The sequence below is a fragment of the Lycorma delicatula genome, chromosome 4 (genome assembly GCF_047948215.1).
Source record: "Lycorma delicatula isolate Av1 chromosome 4, ASM4794821v1, whole genome shotgun sequence".
In the NCBI taxonomy this organism is placed as follows: Eukaryota; Metazoa; Arthropoda; class Insecta; order Hemiptera; family Fulgoridae; genus Lycorma; species Lycorma delicatula.
The window spans coordinates 135322678-135344384 of record NC_134458.1 but is presented as its reverse complement, the minus strand read 5'-3'; the positions used below and the strand labels follow the sequence as shown (position 1 = coordinate 135344384).

The following is a 21707-nucleotide window of genomic DNA, read 5'->3' as shown; positions in this document are numbered from 1 at the left end:
TCGCTCACCAAAATGGATTTTTTTCATTATATTTATATAATAAGACTAACAAAATAATCAGAATCCCCATAAGTAAGCTGTACTAACCATACTGAAATAGAATGATTCTGATGGCACTTTTATTAGTTTATGGAAGAGTAGATAACATATTCAGTTACGAATATTAAATGCTGATCTCTATGGTAGAGATGTAATGTCTGGGCTTTCATCCAGAAAAATCCCTGGTTAGGCTTTGCATTTGGCAGTTTTAAATGCTAAAAAATTTCAACTTAAAATTCCTATAAAAAAGAAACGTTTGTGTGTGTTTTTAAAAAACTGAGCAAGATTAGGAAGATTTTTTTAATATTTTAAATGCCTAATCTTGAAATATGAATGATCTTCAATTATCGATATAGTTCTGGAATTAAACTTTTTATTAATATTCATATGGATTGGTTTGATTTCAATGTCTATTTCTATAAAAAAAAAATTATCAACTTTCATTGTTTGAGGACCATACCTTTGTTTCATTATTGTAAAAACTGTAAATTAAAATTATAGATTAAATTGACAAAATTGGAGCCAAATTATGAAATTTACATGTAACAGAATTTAAAGTATACATTATTGATGTAGTTATGAAACTACATCCACTTCTTGTGTTTGCCTTAATCTACTACAAAGATATCAGTGATTGGTAAATATGAAATATATCTCAGATAAACTGGCAATTGATGTAGAATTTTAGGTTATTACCCTACCCAGAAGATTTAAACTTCAATCAGTGATTTCAAGAATAGATTTTATTTTTAATAAACTATACAATATAACCTAACCATGAATTATCAGTTTATAAGGTAAGAAATAATTCTGAAAAAATGTAAATATTCACCAAAAGTTGAATTCTTTGGCATAGATTCTATTGAATTAAAAGTATTAGGACACCTGCTTATAACAATTTTTTACATTTTAGAATATTTTGTGTATCTTCAGTCTTATAAGTAATAAAAAATTCACTTGTCAATGTGTACACTAATTTTTTATTTTATGCTATCTGTTGCAGTCATCTGTCTTATGATAACAACACATGTAAAACATCTGAAATCCATGTGATATTAATCACGTACCTTTCTCGGACAGTACTGTTCTCCAGCTTTACATGTCAGATATACAGTAATAGTACACTTTTGGTTCAGAAGGAAGCAGGAAAAAACTCATTCTTTTTTCTTAGTAACCTGGTATCAAATGCTTGTTATTCCTGGTAATAACTATGCCATTTCTTATTAATTTTTTTTGTCTGGTTGTTTACAATTATTACAGTTATGATAATGGCTGGCATCCATATGTACAGAATATCAACTTTACAAAATAGTAACAATTTTTAATTTTTGCAACTTTCCACCATAACTATATCAGTAATTATATCTAATTAAGATTGCTTGAAAAAGTAATGAAAATAAAGTATCATTTGTCTTATACTATTTTCTGAAATTTAAAAAAATTAAACCTTTTTTATATTAACATGTTTTGTTTATTACTTTTAAAAAAAAAATACATCTTGACAGAATTAATAGTATGTACTTTTTACAGATTATAGTTTTAATTTCAAAATGTATTTTACATTTAATTTTAAGTATATTTGTTTTTTGACCCATATTACTATGTTGTAGCATCACATTTGGTTTATTTATTGTGATTCTGTAATTTTGATATTTATGTTACATTTGATTGCGACTTTATGAACATTTTTTTCCTGAATAATGTAACAGTTTTTCTTTGTGAAATTTATTGGTACTTAATATCAGCTCCTGGATTTGATCAAATTTAATCATATAATCTTGTATGATTTTGTTTTATTACTAACATAACTTTGTATCCTGTATTAAAACACTTAATGTAATTAACTTTCTAGAAAATGATATGCTTCATATGTTTCTTGTAACAATTTCCATTCTAAAATATTCTTCTTGTGTTCATTTAAAATTACAAAGAGCTGTTATACTTTTATTGCCATTCAGAATTGCTTTTATCAAACAAATTATATTTAATGAGAGATTGTTCTATAAAAAAAAGAAAGATGAGACTTATTTAACTATAAAACACATTTCATGGAAATGTTTTTTATTTTTTATTACATTCATCTAGAATTGTTTGATAAAAGAATATTTTGTAATATATTTATTTAAAAGGGTATTTACATTTATCAAAACTAGGCTAAACTTTATTTTTCATGCTACCTAAAGGAAATTGAATGGGTACCCATTTTTGAGCAAAATCAGATTTAACTTTAGAATAAAAGAACTTTTTCTTTTTCATGATTTTTTCTAAAGTTAAATCTGATTTTCTACAAAAATCGGTGTACCTAGCCTTCCATTCAAGAAAAAATGTAATTTTATATGGTGGAAAGTGTAGAATATTTCATGATGTCACAAATATTACTAATGAGTACATATATGTACTCATATATAATGAGTTACTATATGAGTACATTGTACCAACAGAAGGTCTTTTATATAAGTTAATTTCACTCATTGGTGATGATCTCTTTCATCAAGAATATTAATTGTAGAAATACAAATAGACCTATAAGAAAAGGAATTCATTGTTCTATCACAGATATTTAACATACACAAAAAAATTAATGCATTTGGTAAGTCAAGAATAATTATTTTAGCTAAATATTCAAATCAATCTTAAAATTCTTAAGGGCATTTTTTGAAATGTCTTTAATTATTTTTTTAAGCCACATTTTAGTATAGAATAAGGGAATTTTGTTTTTTTTTATCCCAAATACTTATTGCTTCGTTTGTATATATAATTGTTTATCAATATATAATCAATATGAAATTATAAAGTCGTAAACTTAATAATTATACAATATATTTATGATTGGTTAAAATCAATCTCCATTTAATCAATCATTATTGATTTTGCGATGTTTATGTGCTTAGTACATAACTATAATTAACTGTCTGGTGCTTCTTGTACTTTAGATTCTTATGTATGTTGCAGTCAAAAGAAAGACTGGAACAGATAATATAAAATATCTGTTCTGTATAAGCAATATATACTCCTTTCTAAAGTGAAAAATGCATTTACATGGCACTTGCGGCATTTACGTGCTGCTAGTGTAGGAGGAGAAAACTACGCAATACATTGTTGAAAAGAGGTAGATATCTGCTTAATGAGGTAGGTAGTAAGAATGATTTTAAATGGTAATTGTGGGTTATTTATTGTTTTTGTTAGTCACTGGTAAGTTCAATGCATAAAGACATTTGAATATATTTATAAATGTCTGATTTTAGTTGAGATGTTTAAGTGCTCTTTTTTTTAATAGAACTTATTAAAGCCAACAACCACTGACCAAAAACAATTAAGGTCGTCTACTTAGAGTCTCACACCATCATCAGGAGTACACTGGTGCCAGAACACTTCCAGTAAGACTTTTTGGAAGAAATAAAAACTTTTTGTTTCACATAAAATATGTTTTAACTTAAGTCTGCTCTATGGTTTATATTAAATATTAAGTATTCATTTGATATCATCTCTTAATGAAAGATATCACTTCCTTAAATGATGTGTGATGAGTGGATATTAAACTTGTTTAGTTGATTCCTAACCTTCCCTTGTACTTTTATTTTTATTTATATGTTACTCACAAATTATGAGCCAAAAAAAATCTAGTTTATAGAAATCAGATTGTGCGAAAATGGTCCTTGCTTTTGGACATACATAGACAAATGGTAATGAAATAAGTCGCTAAAAATCTAATTTATGAAAAAAAGCTAAATATTTAACATCATAGTTTTTCTTCTTATTAATGTAAACATCGAAATGAATGTGCATTTTTCAAGATATTTTCATGTAGCCTGTGAAAGCCTTCACATAGTTTGTGACTGTGAACCATATTCTTGCGGTCTGCAATAATTCAAACTCAAATGTTTCAGTACTGGAAAATTTATGATTGCACCCCTGACCAATCAGCACTCATTTATATTATATATTTTTAAAATACTACCATAAACGTTTGAAAACATAAATATATCTAATTAACTGTTTTTTTCTTTTTAAATTCTTGACATAAAAGTTGAAATAGCTCAGTTTTTTTTTAAATTTTATTAATGAGAATGTTATTATTGTTAATATTTTTTTTATATTAATTCTACAAAACTCTTAATTATGGTTTTGTTTAATAAAATTGAACTTTAATGTAATATTGAAATAAAGAATTAGTTTGTTTCAGTTTGGTTGGTAATTTTTTTTATAATGAATTCAGTGAAAAAAAAACAAAGTGTATAAATGATATGTCATTTTGATAATAAAAAAATTTTCATCCAAAAATGTTAAATTGACATTTTTAACATTTTAAATGTTAAAATGTTTTTTGTATTGACCTACCATATAAAGTTAAAAAAAAAAATATTTTTCAATTCTTCTTTAAATTTGTAATTTTTAAAATCTGAACCAAATTAAGGGTTAGAAAATTGTTGGTAGTTATTTATTTTTAATTTAGTACGATATCAAAAAGTTCAAATTTAAAGCATTATTATTTTTTATTTAATTTTATTATATTTTTTATTTAATTTTATTATTTTTTGAGCTTTTATTGATGTAAGTTACTGGAAATTCATTATGAAGAATCTAATAAGAAAAAAAACTATATTTAAAAAAAATATTGTTAATGTTATTTGATTAAAAAAGACCTTCAGATCTTGTTTTTTATTATTTTTATAGGTTAAACCAGAAACCTGTGAGTCCTTTTTTTTTCAGAAGTCTATAAAAAATATGTAGTTTCAAATTATAGCTAATTTTTTTTTTTTTTTAATTTAATGATATTCAGTCATGCAGACATTTGTGGTATTAATATTTATTATAAACTTTCATTAATCGTTTATAAAAATAATAATAATAATGATATCTAGAACTGTTTAAGAATTTAAAACAACTTAACCCATTTCAATGACTTTTAAGCCAAGCACATCAGTAATGCCTTTCTTTCACTTTGCATGGTCATTCAAATTGCTTTTTAAATACAAATTACATATAAGGTTGTAATAATTACACATCAGAAAGTAGTCTTCCAGTTGTAAAGAAACTTGTGCTTCGGGAGATAAAAGTTTTTTTTATAAATTTTTACGGTTTCGTGTAATGAATGGTTTTTTTTTTATAAAATGATCTGAAACATTTAAACTACATTTTTTCTTTCTATCTATTATTAATTTCTTCATTATTTTTGACCTAATTTATCATTCTCTTTAACTTTCTTTGTCTCACTTTAAACCTACTTTCTTTTCATTAATCGTATGTGTTTATAAATATTTCTATGTGTTGATTTTATATCGATTAGAAAAGGTTATTAGTGGCGTACGTGCAATGATACAGTTCTAGTAACGTTTTGGTATCAGTAGTTTGTCATAGTTTATTAATAATTTGATGGATTGTTCTACTTAATATCTATAAACAATTTATATTTTGTTTCACTTTATTGTAAAGGATTCGTTTTTACTACATTTTTCCTAAAGAATTTTGTCATAACGGTGCATTATTACATTACGGTATTTTAAATTTGCAATATCATTCAAAAAAAAAAAAACGAATGGAGCAGATTAGGAGAGTAGAAAAGTGCGGGAAAGAGTGATTTTCAAATTAGTCGTATAGTAAGGGGGGGGGGGGAATGTAATGATTTCATTTGATTTTCAGTTTAAGGAAAAAGGTAATCGTTAAAGAACTGCAAGAAAAGTTTGAGAAAGGAATAACAAGCCTAGGGAGAAAGTCAGTCAAAAATTCGACCGAATTTTCGTTATTTTATTTTGTTTCCTTCTGCCTTGCTTAAACACATACCAAGTCGTAATGAACCTCAAAGTAGGTAACGCTGCCTGAATATGCCGAAAAATATTGCTAACAATAGGTACAGCAGATAAAAAAAAGTCAACGTTCCAACTTGCAGCATCATAAAGGAACACGCATCACACTTACTCCGCTCAAATGTTTTCGACATAATTTTTTCAGGATTATATCTTTATTCATCAAATTTTCACATTCAAACTTCAGATACACTACTACAACATATCTAAATTTCAATGAAATTGACCTTTGCAGTTTTGCAGATTTTCAAGCCACGAAATTTTCAAATTTTTTCGACCTTAATTGAGCGTAAGAACGACTCGATCAATCTTCATCAAATTTTCACATGCACTACTTATTCCCCGACGGGAAGTCTTACTCCGTAAGACTTTGGGGGTTGGCATCCCCACGGCCCTAGCTTCTGCAGCTTCTCTTCCCGCGACATCCAGAGCTGCAGAACACTTTACAAAATACACATACAATACACCAAGAACATTACACAAATTACAATATATACCCTTATACAACTACACAACATCCTACACTGTTTTTTCCTACATTTACACTCGGTGGTGTTGCGACATCTTACGAAACGCAACCGCAACCCAAGGTGGAAACTATCGTGTCGATGGCTCTATGAGCCACTATCGTGGCTCTACGTAGTGAGTCTCGAACGAAGTTATCTGGGCCAAACCAGTTGTATTTAGCTCTAGCTCCAGTACGCGTACGTTCTGCTGGAGTGGTCCGTTATATATCGCTGGTACTCGTGGGACCAAAATTACTATTCCAGAAAATAATCATATGATGATTGGTGGTTCATCTGAAAAAACCAACAAAAATTGTCATGTGAAAAGACCTCATTCGGCGCTGTCCGATGAGGATAAGAACTTTATCGAAGGGACTACTGTAAATGGTGATGTATCCCACCCACTGTATAAAAATATAAGATTTATCGTTATTCAAAGCAGTCAGGAAGGAGGCTTCCTTCAAAAGGTTCTCTCCCTTCCTGATTAATAATGTGATGATGGGTTCAAGTGGTACACTGAAAAACGTCCGGAAATTAAAGCGACGGATCGATACTGGTCGAAACGTTTAGTGATGAACGTAGCCGATCACTCTTACGTCTCACCAATATGGACAACATTAACATAAAGGCGGTATGACATAAATCGTTTAATAGCAGCCGAGGAGTAATCCTTTGCTTGGATCTTCTAGAGATGGATGTTAATGAAATAGCTGATGAGCTTCGTACCCGAGAAGTTGTGAGGTGAAGCGAATAACGAAACGGCAGAGATGAGTGGAAGAACCTTCCCTTATATTAACATTTAACCTTCCGGTACCACCAGAGAAAATAAAAGTTCGTTACTTGTCGGTTACAGTACATCCATTCATCCCCAACCCACGGGGATGTTTCAAATTCCGAGGTTATGGTCACACTACAACATCTTCCTCGAAAACTGTGATATGTGCTCGATATGCTAAAGAAGGCCACAATGACACTGACTGTCAGGAGAATGAAAAATCTACGAACTGCGGTGGATCGCTTACAGGTCGCTTCCGAGATTTCCCAACTTTTAAGGAGAAGGCAATTTTCAAAATCTGTATCGAGTAGAAGCTATGTTTTCCGTCTGCGCGAAGAGAATATAAAAAGACGTTTAACTCGTGGAACCTGGTTAAACCAGACCTTTTTTTAACCTCTGAGATTACCGTTAGGTGTTGCTTTAGAGGATGAGATGAATGACAAGTAGCGTGTGAAAATTCCATGTTTGACCGGGATTCGAACCTGGGACCTCCGGATGAAAGGCCGAGGCGCTACCACTCGCGTCATGGAGGCCGGCAAAGTTAAACCAGACCTATATTTTGCCACCGCTACATCAAGACAAGCTCCTGAAAATTCAGTTAATCAACAGTGCGGATCCTGCAATGAGCTAAAAAAACTTGTTCAGATGTTATCTGAACAGTTGAATCATTAATAATGTGCTTCCAAGAAACGCACCTATACGAAGATGCAGTAACACTCGGAGGCTATTTCTAAGAGATACGACTGTCCCGTAGATAGTAGAGAAAGTGGTGGAGTTGCTATTTTCATGAGGAATATGGTGTCGGCTACAAGCATACCACTAGCTACCCTCATTCCTGCTGCTGCTGTAAAAATCTCTGTTTCCTTTATATTGCATATCTGCAATTTTTATCACTCACCGAATTCTTAGTTCAATGCTCTAGACATATCAAATCTCCTCATTCAGATTCCATCACCATCGTTAGTAGGAAACTTTAGGGCCTACCATATTTCATGGGGCTCATCTTTCTACTCCTTTCGAGGAAATATGATACAGAATGAGACAAGACTTAGACCTCTGTGTACTGAATGATGGGTCACATACGTTCATGTCCTTATCATCTGGTACACTGTCCAACATCGACCGCTCCTTATGCTCACCGAGTTTACTTCCTCGTCTTAATTGGTCTGTTTGTGACAAATTTTTCGACAGTGATCACAGTCCAATTATTATTGCTTTTGATGTCGACCGCAAGGTGAAGAAAAGGCCATGGTGATGGACTGTTGAAATTGGAACGGTTACCAAAAAGCTTTTGCATCACAGTATGACGATGGTGCAGACTCCTTTTATGAACTTACCTCTTTTATGTCCCTGGTAGTTGAGAATACTAATAGATATATCCCACAAACATCGGGAAAACCTAGACGTCCTTCCATTCCTTGGTGGAATGATGACTGCCAAAACGCTATTGGCAAACGACACCAAGCACTGCGGAAATTTAAACACAGTTCTACAAATGAACATCTAAATTTGTACCGTTAGGCTAGAGCGGTATATCACTGGGTTTTTTAGAGGCTAAGAGGAAGTCATGAATGAAATACATAGACACCATCTTACGCACTATTCCTTCTTCTACTGTGTGGAAAAATATCGTGCAATTTGCGGATCACCGAAACGATCTATTCTCTGACTAATTCATGAAGGAAAACTCCTTTCATTAGCAGATTCACCTTAGATTTTTTCACCTTAGCAGATTCTTTCCGCTCGGTGTGTCTCACTTCAACATATACTAACGAATTTCAAAGGTACAAGGTACAGATGGAAGTATTATCGTTAAACGCTGGTGATTCGGTCGGTGAATTAAATGCTTCTATTTTTATTCAACGAGTTTACACCCACTTAAAAACTCACGTGATACCTCCCCTGGACCTGATAACATTCGTCTTAGTATACTCATATACCTTCCCAATACGGCGATACAACACCTATTGTGTTTATATAATGGTTTATTCTCCTCACAAGTCTTCCCACCGGCCTGGTCAGAAGCCATTGTCGACCAGTACTTAAACCTGGTGATGACAAAGCAATGCCTCTCAAGCTATCGCCCTATCTCCTTGACAAGCGTTTTATGCAAAGTTATGGAGAGAATGGTGAACCGCAGGTTTACATGGTTTTTAAAGAAACATGGCCTTTTATCTCCGGAACAGTGTGATTTGCGCCAAAGACGATCTTCCATTGACCATTTAGTGTCACTGGAAACAGCTATTATAAACGCTTTCCTACCACCCCAGCGTCTCCTCGCTATCTTCTTTGATATCAAGAAGGCGTGGCGACGTGGTATTCTAAACACCCTTAAAGAATGGGCAGTCAAGAGCAATATGCTTGCTTTTATTAGGGATTTCTTAAATGACCGAACTTTCCGTGTTCGTGTTTGAGATTATTTATTTGGTGAATGGAGTATCTCAAGGAAGTGCTGCATTAAGTGCCACCTGTTTGCTATTGTCATTAACAGTATTACCAAATGTGTGCAGCCACCTGTTTCATGTTCTTTATTTGTTGATGATTTTGCTTTGTATATTTCGTCCTTTTCAAGAGCCACAGCGGAGAGACTGCTACAGAACACTATATCTCACCTGGAAGCTTGGTCCAAGGTTACCGGCTTCACCTTTTCATCTGAGAAAACAAAATATGTAGTCTTTTCTCGCCTGCGGGACCCTTTTATTCCGCAAGTCTTCCTCAACGGAGAGATAATTGTTATCTCTCCTGATGTTAAGTCTTTAGGTTTATTTTTTTATAGCCTTCTTAACGTGGGTCAAACGCATCAAACATTAAAAAACGAAATGTTCCAAACTTCTAGATGTGCCGCGAGTTCTTAACAACACCATTTGGGAACCGATCGATCATATATGTTGTGTTTTTATTATTCCTTAGTTCGTTCCCGTTTAGAATATGATTGTGTCGCCTACTAAGCGAATCATACCGTGCTTAAAATGCTGGATGCTGTACATCATGTTTTCCTTCATCTTCTTACAGGTCTCTTTAGATCATTGATTCTCAAACGTTTTTGCCCATCGCCCACGTTGAGAATCAAAAATTTTGTAACGCCCCAAAAATTTTTAAACTTACCATCTGTTAAAAATAATAATTGCAATTGCCGTTTTTAAGATGCGTTCTTAAAAACTGCTTTCAAAAAATTACAATTGTATTTATATTGTTATATAATAACAATAGTGATAACATATTCAATATTATAACAATAAAATAATTAAAACAAAGCTTTCCATTGAAAAATTACACTACATTAATGTGAAGGATGAATCTGACGTGCTTTTACGAGTTTGTTAATATCAGGCTCGAATTTACTTAAAAACAGCCGAAGTTCCCGCGTTCCGTAACATGCAGCCGATTTCTCTTTTTGGTTAGCAACGTTGCTACAGCACTAAATCCACGTTCATTCAAATACGACGATGAGAATGCTATCAGAAGTCGTTAAAAAATTGACCGTAATTTTCACGAACAAAAACTTTCAATTTTTAAAACATTTCTTCTCACTGATTTTTTTTTTCTAATTTGATGATTTCTGAAATCTGATGAAGTATACTGTCAAAAAGTAGAGTATTCAAGCTTTAATTTTTTTTATTCGTCTCTCTAAGCCTCTTTGCTACAAAGTTAAAGTAGTTTGAATACAATCATTTTTTATCATAAAATATAGGTGTCCCTTTAATTTTTTGTACTAGCGTTGTAAGTATTTAATTTTTGTTTGAAATATCATGAAAACATCATTTTTACAGTTTTTTTTTTAATCAGCCATCGCCTTCCTAGACCGCCTGAACGCCCCCAATTTTCTGTGGGCCTTCTACCCCCGTGAAGGTCTCCACCGCCCACAAGGGGGCGTTATCGCCCACTTTAAGAACGAATGCTTTAGATTAAGCCCTGTCGTAAGCGTACTTGTTGACTGCGGTGAGCCATCACTTTGGGACAGACGGGACCAACGTTTAGCATCTTACATTGCCTGTCTTAAAGCACATCCAAATCAACCAAATTTTAATCCGTTCCTTGCTAATCCTTATTTACGTAGGTATGAGGGAGGACCATCCACGTTATATAGCACCTATGGGTATTCGTACCCACAGCGTTTACTAAACCTTATAATGTTGACACACCTTCTATTTTTCCACTGTTCATATCCGAACAGAGTATATAAGGTTGGGTTGCAGAATCAACCTTACAAATTTTATATTTGACCTTACCGTTTACAATAAACAATCAACACCATCTATCGTCTTTCAGCAAATGTTTTACCATATTCTCTTCAAGATAAACCCAGACGCAGTAGTATACACGGACGGATCGAAACATAATGATACCTTTCGACGCGCATTTGTTGTTAATGAACGAACCTACTTGTTTGGCCTGTCTAATATTACAAGTGTCTTTTCTGCTGAACTATTTGCTATCAATAAGGCTTTCATTATTATCAACCCAAAGTACCATCATGTCCTTATTTGTAGCGACTCGTGTAGTGCACTCCAAGCTTTAGAAGATTTGTATTCTAGACATTTTATCGACCTAGATATCTATAACGCAATCGTTGAATTAAACAATCGCAACAAACGAGTGAGTTTCTGCTGGATCTCTAGCCACGTGGGAATTCCAGGAAATGAATGTGCAGATTCCTCTGATAAAGACGCATGTAGTCAACCGCTTGTGGTCCTTCACCACTCGTGTTACTATATACGATTTTATTAATTGTGTAAAACTCGCTCTTCGGATAAAGTGGCAAGGTAACAGTCCAGTCACTGTTACAGTGGATAATAAACTCCGGCACATCAAAGTTACTGTATTGCCATGGAACTCCTCGTGCAAAAAAATTCGTCGAGAGGAAGTAGTGCTCTGCCGATTGCAGTTAGGACATAACTAAAAGTCAGTCACGGATATCTCATGTCATTAAAAAACGTACCATTATGTGTAAGATGCAACTGCCGCTTAACTGTGCACCATATCCTTCTGGATTGCATATGTTATGCGACCTTGCGTCGTAAATTTAAATTGTCCAGAAACGACCTTTCGAATCCTGGGCAATGACAAGGGTTAGGTCAGGTGCTTTTATTCCTGCGGAGTATAAATATGTTTCATAAAATCTAATATTTACTAAGTTCTTTGTATTTGTGTAGTATTTTTTATTCTTGAGTGCAAATTTTTTTATTTTATTTTAATCATTGTAGTTTAAAACTTAGAACTTTAATTTTTGTTATCCGTGAAGGAGCTCTTTACACTCCTCACGGACTTTGTTAAATTTGATTTATGTTTATTTAAATTTTATACATATTTTTTTGTTATATTTTATGCTCTTTTTTTAAAATTAATTTATTTTATTGTTAAGATTCTGACTGTGATATTAGTTTTAAGTTCTTAATGATGTTTTATCTATCTTAGTTTTAAGTTTTAATTGTTTTGTTTTTTAATTTTAATCTAGCTTTAGTTTTTAATTTTTCTGAGCGATGATAACGCGAAAGCGTTTATCGCCTTTCAAAAAAAAAAAAAAATACCAACCTCAGATACAGTACTACAGCATACCTAAATTTCATTCCGTAAAATTGATGTAGTTTTGGAAATTTTTGAGCCACAAAATTTTATGCATTGATTCATATGTAGGTAAAAGAAACTTCATTTAAGTGAAAGATTTTCACCCCCCCCCCCCCAATCCACCATGCAACTGAAAGTAATACCGTACTTTTCTTCGAAAAGTCTGTAAAAAAAAAACTGTTATTCAAAATAGTTAAAATAATTAAAATAATCATTAAAAAGTTATTTGAAAAAATGAGGATAAAAAATCAAATTATCCCATTACAAAGTAAGTTTCTATGCTTCGATATATTGAAAAAAGTCTGACAAGAAAGTTGTAATAGTTTCCTGATATTTGTTATTTATTCCTACGATATAGTGGAAAAATAATTATACTTGAAAAAAGTTACTTCTTTTTTGGAGGGGGTAATTTATGATGAAGTTTTATGTAAAATTATCATTATATGTTTAAACTAAAAAAGTTTTAAAAATTAAAGAAAATCGGTATTTTTCATGTTTTTCTGCTTCCCATCTCTAAAATCACCTTCCCAGAAACGTTTTTTGAATTTTCTACGTTTACTATAACAAATGGAAGAAATTATAAAAAATTCCACTAAAGAATATACTACCAATAAAACGTTACCGAAGATTTTTTTGGTAGCGTTGGATGAATTATGATGAAATGTTATTGTAATATTATTATTATTAAAAGTTTTTACGCTATTTATTATTAAGATAATTAAACTTTTAATACTATTGAAAATTTAAATAAGGCCAAAATGTTTTGAAAAATTTAAAAAATCTATATTTTTAAACTTTGATCGGCTTCCCCACTCCCAATATTTTCCCAATGTATTTTTTTTTTTGGATCGCTTGCACTACTACTTCGGTTAGGAAGACATTAAAAATATCCGGTTAAGAAATGTGCAATTAATAAAAAGATAGCTTTTTTAGATTTTTGGGAAAGGAATTTTTTGGGTAAATTTTTTTTTTTTAGATGTTAAGATAGGCACAGGATCAGACACTGAAGACAAGGAATTACGAGAAGTACCGCGCGCCGGAGAGTGACCGCCTCCTAACGGACTTAGTAGCTTCACAAGTCTGTGAAATAATAATAATAATAATAATATTGGCAATTTTTTAATATTTTTATCAGTAACGATCGTTAGTGAAAATTATTTAAAACTAAACCTTTTAATCGACAAACCGAACCATATTTAATATACATATAGTCTTTAAAAACTTACAACAATTTTTTTTAATTCTTGCGACTATTTTCTAGTAATATGTGCCTCTTAGTATCACTCTAGCATTAGTTGTAGTTATTGAAAGTTGTTTTTCCTTTTTTAAGTTAATCAAACTCATATTGGGAATGTAGTAGAAAAATTGTTTGCTTCGAATTATATTTATTCTTTACTATTTTGTTATGCGTTTTTATATTTCATACATTTAGTGTGGTACGATTGACGCCTTCTTTTATTAGTTTGTTTGTAGTACACACTATAAATAAACTTGCTAATAATGTTAGTGGATTTGTGATTAGTGTTTACGAAATGGTCGGTAAATATTAACTCTTTTATTTTTTTTGAAGTTAAGTCCCGTTGAACCGATTTAGAATATTGCATAGTCAGAACAGATCAGTTTACGTAAATTTCTGGGTTATAATCCGTGTAATGGTTTATTTTGTTTTTGTTATTATTTAAATAATTAGCTACTTTCGCTTGACTCCTTACATATTTTAATATAATGTATATTTTGTTTTACTTTTGTTTGTAATTTTGTTTTCTGTACGACTGTCAGTAAGTGTGCATATTATTTTTTTCTATGTGGTCTTCAAATAATGTGGGTATGTTCAGGAGTCTCGCCTTCTCCACAACCATTAAACAATAGGTATGATAATGCTTTTATTAAGAAAGTTATAATTTAACTATGAAGGATTGTTTTAAAAAATATTTTTGTTAAAATCGATAATACAAGATATATGTAATAAAAGAAAATGGGAAACACAAATTTAATGCACTTTATTAGCGTTGTTAAATGTATTCTTTAACATATAAACCAATCCAGGGGAAAAATAGTGTTGACTGATATATTTAAAAAAACCTACTATTCATAAGCTTAATAAAATGTTTTCAAAATTTTTGAATAAAATACCCTTGGTTAATTTGGATTTCAAAAGATAACATCGTATATTGAATTTTCTAATGTATTTATAAAATATCAAACAAATTTTCAATCAAACATTTCCCTTATAAAATAACGAAATAGTGAAGTTTTTGCATAGTGAAGCTTTTTTTTTTATTTTAAAAAAATATAAAAACATTTCGGCAAATGTTTTTATGAATTTTTATAAAAGATTTCTCATCTTATAAAAGATTTCTCATCTTATAAAAGATTTTGGATTTGTCATCTGCGACCCCAAAAACCCGCATAGCCGTTTTGCAATTTCTTACACCCGCACCTTTAATTCCCCTCCCCCCTACGGGGGAATGTTTGCAAAAGTAATGGTGGAATATTGTATTGTCACTCGATCTTAGTAACGGCGAAATTTCATCAATCGGCAATGTCAGGAAGTAATTAAAAGTAAATAAAAATATTATAACAAAATATTTTTGGAAAAAACTGATTGATATGATATGGACAAAAAACTATTTATAAGATAAAGCGACAAGATGAATGAAAAAAGCAACGTATTACTATTGTTAAATTTTTCATAATTAAAAAAATTAGGTAAGAAAAAGATAAGGAAAATTAGGTAGGCAAAAAGGTAGAGGAAAATTTCAATAACGAAAAGTGAGGGCAAAAGAAATGAAAAAAAAGCATTATTTAAAACCAGAACATATTAACAAAAATTCCTAATAATTTAATTAATAGTACATTTATTTTACTGTGCTTTCTTTTTTCTGTATTCGTTTAACACGCATTATTTAATTTGAAACAATATTTATTAAATACTATAGAAGATGTACGACACATTTTCATTAAATAAATAATTTGCCGGTTAACACTGGGTGTAATATTTCTGTGCAACAGGTGCCTTAAATATAATTAATTATTTTTAAAACAGTAGAATTGGGGTGTAAGAGGGGCATGTAATAGTTCTAACAGCTAGACTGCTACATTTGTAAAGTAGTCTAAAGAAGGAAACGTGGGAGGGGTTCGTAGTAAGAGGGGAAGACGTTGACCCACTGTACTTGTGCAGTGAATGCAACACGAGTTTCAGTTTTAGTATAACGTCCGTTCTCCGTTCGTTGTGATCGTCCAGGTGTGGAACTCTTGTCAGTGTTGTGTTTTTATGTGACGGTTTTGGTCATTTTTTTAAGTAGTACATTTATTATTATTATTATTATTTATACTGTGAATTCGTTTGTGTAATAATACTGTTAAACTGTTATTTACTTTATCTGCTGCCTGTGTTCTCAATATTTATTTATATTGAAATTATCCACAAATAATTTTGTAAGTAAACAGTTTTTCTTTTGCATTTTGTTGGTTGTAAAATCAAGCTTGTTACCGTTTGTCAACTAAACATTTTCTTTTTTAAAGTAAAATGAATAACTGAATGAATAAATAAAATGAAGTACTACTTAGTACTTGACAAATACAGTATCATATAATCGCTGTAATATCATCAGCATATGGCATTTACATATTAGTACCTTAGTTGATACAGTTACTGAAGTTCTAGGGTTTGAAGATAGTCAGTTTTTGTTAGAAATTATTTTCATCACACATCACAGATAAATTCCATACCTATTTATGAGAAAAATTAAGATGCCGGCTTGCATAAACATTTTTAGTCAATTATATATAAATAACTAATAAAGTATGATTTTGCACATGAAAATAATTTATTTTTGTTTGGATTTAAAAAAAAAATGATTAAGCTTGATTGGAATTCTATGCTGGAACTTTCCGGATAAGAGATAGGAACGTAATACTACATCACCGAATTCTAGGTACATATTAAATTACGAATAATAATTTCCCAGAGAAGATTTCTTGTTGTATAACTTTACAGAATAGAAAAGTTTGTAGAAAACAAAGTAGAATAGAAAAAGTTTTGCAGAATTAATGTAAAGTACGAGTATAATTCTTTTTAAAAAAAGTTCATCCTGTATTTTCCCCCCGTTCGCTCAAATAGAATTTAATATCTTTATGTATTTATTATAATTATTACCATTTTAATCTCATATGTCGCGTAAAATTCAAATCTATGGACTGTACAAACATTTGAAATGTGCTCTATAGTGTCTTAAAATGTTTTGCAAGACCGACTTTATACGTTATTCATAAAAAGTTCCTTCACTTATGCTGTCGTGTGTATAACGTTTTGATTTTTATTGTATATATCGACTACACACATATATATATATATATATATATATATATATATATATATGTTGTGTATATGTGTTTTATAGACTCATTAATTGATGATACTTTTTGACTGTTATGTATTCATGAAATATCTATCTTTTTTTATAATTAATAATTTGGATTTCGCAGTAAGATACAATTTTATTTTGAGTAAACTTTTAAAGAATGATGATAATAATAATTGTTATTAGTATTTATTTATATATTCGATTATATATGTATATAATTTTTTTATATATTATATATATTTTATTTAATAATACTAAAAAACATACATGATTTTTATTATCGTCTTCTCATACATTTGTCATAGGAATATTTTTTCCAACATGTTTCACCGCATCAATATATCAGTATCATCAGGGAAGAAAATTATCCACATCGTGTTTCGTCACTGTTATACACAAAAACCTTTCATTCCGTGATAATACTGATCCGTATGGTAATGTATGATAGTAACGTCAAAACCATAATATAAAAATTATATATGTATATAATAAATAAATATATATATATATATATATATATATATATATATATATATATATACACAAACTTTTTCAAACTAGCACTTACCAACAAACATAATTACATAAATTTCATTAGCTATCTAGTGTTTTGGAGTTCAGTGCAGATAATTTATTTATGTATCATTGATTATTATTATTATTATATAGTGAGTAACCTTACGACCCAATAAATATGTGATGTGTGTGTGCGAGCGAGCGCGCGAGCACACACACACACACACACACATTAATATCAATAAGATAATAATTTTTTTTGGTTTTTATTTTTTAAAAGAAAAAATATATAATTTATCTTTTAAATACATGCATTAAAGCTCGTTTCGGATCTTTTCTACTACATGCTTAAATTTTTTTTCTATAGAAGCGGGTATTAAATAACTCGACTAAAAGCAGTAATTACTGAATTTATTGCGCTATTTTTAGATACCGTTAATTATTATTGAACTTAGTTTACTTTTGTTAAACAGTTATAAACGTTAATTAGACGAGGTTAGCGAGCGTAGCTTGTTAGGCTAGATTGTATTGATTCCGTGTATTGACGAATCGTTCCTATATATAAACGTAACCAAAAGGAAAACGTTCTAAGCCGTGCAGTCCTATAATGGGAAAGATCCCTCGTCTCGACCTATACATCATCGACAGTTTAAAAAAAATATAAAAATAAAACAGTCTCTGATAAAATAATATATTTTATGCTACTAAGATATAACAACTCAGCTTTTGATTAATAGCACACACAAAAGTACATCTCAATTGGAAAGTAGCTACCGCTACAGACAGCTCTAGTAAAGCATTAGTAATACAAATACAATACAACATAAGTAATACATTGTAATATAAACGTACCCCTGCAGTATACTATTGACATACTGCATTCCTTTCTACATTATAAAACTTGGTAATGACATTTGACTAAAAAGCGTGGTCTTAGATCCAGAATAAATTTGCAGTAAATTGAGAATATACCTTATTTAAAAAATAAAAATAAATTTCTTATTAATAAAAATAATAAACATTCAAAAATATTTTGAAAGCGTATTATAAAGAAATTTTTGCCCATCTTATTATGGCGTAAGTAGATCGTATTGTATTTATACTTATGCAATATTTTTTCATTTTTTTGTGATCGCGTAAATTACGGTTTCCAGATTTCAACGGAAATATCCATTTTGACAATCCCTGAATACATTTTGACTAGTTTCGGCGTGACGTCTGTACGTACGCATGTAGGCTACGTATGTACGTTCCTACGTATGTATCTTGCATAACTCAAAACGATTAGCCGTAGGATGTTGAAATTTGGATTTAGGACTATTGTAACATTTAGTTGTGTACCTCCCCTTTTGATTGCAATCGACTGGACCAAAAGTGTCCAAAAAAGCCCAAAATCCAAAAACTTTTTTCTTAACAGTAATAAGTCTTCATTGGAAGTTTTTCAACGATATATCAAAAGTGGTACTTATTTTCATTGGTTCCAGAGTTATAGCCGAATAAAATTTTTATTTAATGAAATATTTTGATCTTACAAGGGGAAGGCACATAGGTTCGAATCGGACTTCAGCTCCCTTTTTTTAACTTTTATTTTTCATTTAAATATATTAGTTTATTAATAATTAACCTCTGATTGTAAAAAAAGTTTTATAATAAATAATAATTCAATAAAACAATAAGAAAAAAGAAAAAATATCAGAAGTTATTAATGAAATAAAATTTTATGTACTTTTAATTTAAAAAAAAAAATAGTATGTGTACGAGTAATTTAATAGGCGTACAAGGAATTTATGTGGTGTCCACATCAGATTTTTTTATATTTATATAAAAACTTGTAATAGTAGTAATAATTAATAATAGTAATATAATCATTTCGTAAATATTACTGGTTTTTGAAGTCGAATATTATTAACCGATACTTTCAGCTCATTATAACAGTAAATAACTTGAAGTACGATCATTTCAATTAATAAGGAGAATAGACATTAATAAAATAATTAGCAAAAGCTGCTAATTAGTTAAAATTGGGGTGATCAAATTATATTGTCTGCCTACTTAGGCAAATAGTGTAATGAAAGCTAGAACAATATTTGCATTTATCAGCAGTATTCGACGACTTAATTCAGGCAAATGTTACTTGCCTGCAATATATATATTTATGTATATAAAAGAGATGGATTAGTCTCACATTCCCATTTTTCGAATTAAATTTGGTATAGTTATTTCTATAGGGTCTTTAGAAAAAAAAACAAAAAAAATATTTGCTTAACAATTTTTAGCGTTCTAAAAGATGTTGAATCCTTTCTCTCCTCCCCCAACAAAAAAAAATCCTATTATTTATAATCAGGAGCGCTCTCATCGACTTGCTTTTTAGTATTTCTGCCGTTTTCCTATTAGCTAGAAAGTTAAATTTATATTTCTTCTTCTTTTACACGCGTCATCTCTTGTTACTAAGGTCGGTAATTATCAAGACAAATGGAGTTTGATATTACTGCTCTGAATAATTGACTTATGTTAATACTTGAACTCATGTTCCGTTACTGAGATATGTGCCCGTCTCACCAATCTTATTGCTTGAATCTCGACGTAGATTATCAAATAAAGTAACTGATATTTTTCATACTATATCACATTATATTTCCCAAGTTTTCTGATTTTTATGTAATAAATAACTTCCTATTCTGGTTTCATTCGTTTAATATTAGTATGTTGTTGAACGGTTTACCCAAGATATTTACAAAATTCTTCTGTAAACCCATCTTCCAAATATCCCTAACTTTTTACGTAGTATTAGTTTTATTACTGTTCCAACTTTCTACGCCATACGTTAACGCCGAAAAGATGTAAAATTTCATCAGGCGTACGTTGAAATTCATATTTAAACTTCCACTAAAGAATACTTTCCCCAGCTTGGTATAATTATTATTAAAAAGAAATCTTTAGAAAAAATAAGCAACAATTATTTTGATTAACAATCATTTAAAAGTTTTAGGACGGAAGGTACAAAAATTAAATAAATAATAAACTTTAAGCTACATTAACCACGCTGAAATTAAATAATAGAGGATACATCTCATCTCCTACATTGAATTTAAGCCTGGAGAGCAGCTTCAAACTAATCCTAAAATTATTTCCGAACGATGAGATAAAAAATGAGATTAGTAGCTTCTTTCTTTTTTCTGTTTAGCCTCCGGTAACTACCATTTAGATAATTTTTCAGAGGAGGAATGATGATGATATGTGTAAGTGTAAATGAAGTGTAGTCTTGTACATTCTCAGTTCAACCATTCCTGAGATGTGTGGTTACAATTGAAACCCAACCACCAAAGAATATCGGTATCCACGATCTAGTATTCAAATCTGTGTAAAAATAACTGACTTTACTAGGACTTGAACGCTGGAACTCTCGACTTCCAAATCAGCTGATTTGGGAAGGCGCGTTCACCACTAGATCAACCCGGTGGATTGAGATTAATAGCTTAAAAAAATTTAGTATTTGCCCATGAGTTTCAATTAACCACGCATTTCAGGAATGGTCGCCCTGAGACCGTACAAGACTACACTTCATTTACATTCATACATATTATCCTCTGAAGTAATACCTTACGGTGGTTCCGGAGGTTAAACAGAAAAAGAAAGTATTTGCACATGAAAAGAACGGGTATTTCTGCTAGTTGGGTTATAATCAGGTGCCTCTTTATTTCCTTGTTACCTTTCTGGCATCATAGTTATGCTGCAAGAAAGAATATATGGTAATCAGCCAAAAAATGTGGTGTGGTATTTCTTTTCATTTCTCGACATTTCATGACCTGGGAACCCCAAAAACAAAAAAGTGGATAAGTTCTTACGGTATGTATGTATATTGGAATGATTGAAGCTTAATAATTTTTGACTGGTTCAACCGATTTTGATAAAACTTTGCACAGAGACTCGTGTATATCGAGCAATTCGTTGGTAAAATTTTGAGGTCGATATCCCAGTGGGTGGGGAGGAATGTTTTTGGGGGTCAATCTTGTCAAAATTTTTAAAAATACTCCACTTTATATTAAGGGATAAAGTGGTTATGCGATCATACTTATTTTACCATTCTTTTTAAAAATTTCTTTAAAATTCCTCCATCGCTAAAAATCGAAAAGCT

The 21707-nt window shown here is 30.7% G+C and overlaps 1 protein-coding gene across 1 annotated transcript in view; it reads left to right on the top strand.

The window, feature by feature from the left end:
* The first annotated feature begins 15916 nt into the window (after positions 1 to 15916).
* Positions 15917 to 21707, top strand: part of LOC142323894 (atrial natriuretic peptide-converting enzyme) — a 298697-nt gene continuing 292906 nt past the window's right edge. The window contains exon 1 of the mRNA XM_075364224.1: positions 15917 to 16127. The gene's annotated coding sequence lies outside the window, so the exon portion shown is untranslated. The remainder of the gene's footprint in view (positions 16128 to 21707) is intronic.